Source organism: Vulpes lagopus, chromosome 10, assembly GCF_018345385.1.
Source record: "Vulpes lagopus strain Blue_001 chromosome 10, ASM1834538v1, whole genome shotgun sequence".
NCBI lineage: Eukaryota > Metazoa > Chordata > Mammalia > Carnivora > Canidae > Vulpes > Vulpes lagopus.
The window spans coordinates 17408710-17411676 of NC_054833.1; the positions used below are offsets into that span (position 1 = coordinate 17408710).

Sequence of the window (2967 nt, forward strand, 5' to 3'; positions counted from 1 at the left end):
ATTCAAACCTTTGGCTTGGCTGTTCTTAAACCAGACTTCACTTTAGAATTTATGTGTGGGGTGCATATACATAGCCATCCCTGAAGTTTCTGGCCCAGCGAATTGGGAAAAGAACTACTGGATGGTCACACATGGCTGACAAATACTTTCACACAAAATACCACTAACCATAAATTCATTTCACAGAAATAGTGACCAATACTTTAAGAGGAGACCTAGTGAGATAAACTATGATAGTGAACAGAAAGATCATTGCATTTACATAAGGAACTTATAATAATATTGTTATCCACAATAATCCCTACCATATACTGAGTACTCACTAAGTGTTAAGGACCAAGAGTAGTCATAAACATGTAATCTCATTTAAATGCTATTTTGGTGAGAGGAAGGAATACTATCTCTAGGCAATAGAGGGAGAGGTTAAATGGCTGGGATAGGGAAAAAATCTAGCAGGTGATGAAAATGGATTCAAGGGCAAATTTGTCCCTGAAACACATGCTCTTTTCTTACACATGTCCTCTCAGTTTTTTTGTTTTTGTTTTTGTTTTCGTTTGTTTTTGTTTTTGCAAAGAGGAACAGAGTCAGCATAGTACAATGTCATACCAAGGACAGACTCAAGTCACGAACATAAGCTTTGGTTGAGAGACGAGTGATACAATCATTAGTGGGTATATGTACAGTCACCATGTTTTCTCAACCAAAAATTGGGCCACATTTACTGACAATAGAATAGAGTGTTTTGTTTTATTTTATTTATTTAATTTTTATAAGTGAAGAGTCTTTATTATGAAAAAGCAGTGTTATCTAAGGAAGTCACATGCTAGTTTCTTTCCAATAAAATGACAAAGCAGATTTCTTTTTCTTTCTTTCTTTTTTTTTTTTTTTTAAAGCAGATTTCTTAAATAAATTACCGAGGGCAGAAATCACTACTGAAAGGTGCTACCCCTCCCCCCATTTTGCACAGGCATAGCACCCTGTGCCTGTGTTGAGTATAAATAGGTGCCTAAGGGCCTAGGACTTAGGGCCTGGAAATCTCTCCCATCTATTCTTGTAGGGCTCTGGTGGAGGGAGCAGGGACAGGAGCTGGGTCCCTAGAGCCTGGGCCCTGGCAATAAAGGGGATGATTCCTCAAAGATCTCACTACTGCGTACACAGTTCAGAGCTCCCCAATACCTTCTGTTGCTTGTGCTTCATGTTGCAAGTGAGACAGCAACAAAGCTGAAGTATGGGATGAATTTCTAAGCCCAGAAGGGGAGTAGAGTGAACAACTGCCCCACTTCTCTCCCCAAGTCCCTCTCAGGCCAGGCTGGGGGTCACTGGCATGACCAGATGTGGCTGGAGCAGAAGAGCAGCACCCTGAGCAGCCCCCAGTGGGCCCTTGTTAGCAGTGGTCCAAGGGCACTGCTGACTACTGGGGCTTCCTCAGCAACTTGACAGGGATGCATAGATCCTAATATGAATGCAGGGTGGTTGGTCAGATGTGGCTTGCTTCCTGGAATACAGAGCTCACTTCTGACCACTCACTAGGCTCAAAGCAGGGAAAGTGGAGGACACCATAGTCTTCCCTGCAAAATATGGAGCTGGCAAGTGGCTCCATTTACTTGGGGGCTTGGTATATTCAGTTAATGATGGTGTCAGTGAGGTCAGTGGCTCTGGCTCCAGGCAGGTAAGAATTGCACACTTCCTACTCTGCTGGGTTCATCAGCTCTATGGGGTTTTCTAGAAAAAAATCCTGTCTTTGCACATGTTCATGCATGAGGAGAATGAAGGAGAAGAAGACCCCCCGAAGGATGCTTGGAAGGAGGGCATTGTCCTCAGTCACAAATGAGAGAAACAGTCATGTGGCCTCTCCCTTCAGCCACAATGGCCTCAGCCAGTTCTTGAGACAGCAACTGGAGGTGCTGAACTCTAGCTCTCACAGGCTCTAGGTCACTATTGGATTCACTGGGGGAGGAGGGCTCTGTCACAGAGTAGGGGCTCTGGAAATCAGCCCCTTGCAGAGGGTAGGCATGTGGGCCTGTCTGGACAGAGTTGTGTGATAATCCCCCATCCACAAGCCCAGGGTTGAGCTGGAAGGGTAGCTCCAGACACCCAAGGGCTGTTCTGGCCCAGGCTGTGAGTGGAGTGCTACTGTCCCTCTGTGCTCCTCTTCTGCTCCTCCGGGCTCTTGGAGGGTTGCCACAGGCTACTTGGAGCCATTTTGGCAGGACTCCTGGATTCTCTGGGTCATACCGCCTAAGGCGTTCTTAACTGAGTGAGCAACAGCCTGGAGGCCCTGGCTCTGGGGTTTCCAGGCATTTCTAGGGGGGCCCTGCCCAGGGATTGAGGCTTACTGCTCTCAAGCGGCAGCCTTCTCTGGAAATGGCTGTGCCTGGAGCTGAGGGCCCCACAAGAGGTCTCTAGATGGCTGACCTCATTCTCCTCCATCTGTTCCTGGTCCTGGAGTGACCACTGGCACATGGAGGCCCCTACTTCCAGCCACCTACAAGCCATCTGCCTGGTGAAGAGCCTCTTCAGCCCACCAAACCCCAAACCTTAGCTTCGCCCAGCTGCCAGCATAGCTACTCAGCACCCACCCCACCCAGGACACAATATTTTAAATCAGACAATTGTGAATGTTCTAGGGCACACAGTCAATGTAAAGAAGTACATGACAAATAGCACATGGGAGGAAGAGACCCCAGATAGAAGGGAGATCAGTAGATAAGAGAACATTCTAAGCTGATGGTCAGTCAGGGTCATGGGATAGATGGGAGGCAGGTTGACTTGAAATATCTGAACATCTTATAGTCTCTCAGGACTCTAGCTATTCCTAAAAACAGAGCACAATGCAATTTTTTTTTCTCTTATAAGTCCTTAAATTTTTCTCTTCACATAAATTTCTCTGAGAACATTTAAAATGAAGAAATATAATTCAGATATCTTGAGTTCACAGTTTTGAAACTCTAAACAAAACAAGTGTTG

General features: G+C 45.8%; 1 pseudogene; it reads right to left on the reverse strand.

Moving 5' to 3' along the window:
* Positions 1 to 1817: 1817 nt before the first annotated feature.
* Positions 1818 to 2512, reverse strand: LOC121499449 (annotated as a pseudogene).
* Between the last annotated feature and the right edge of the window lie 455 nt (positions 2513 to 2967).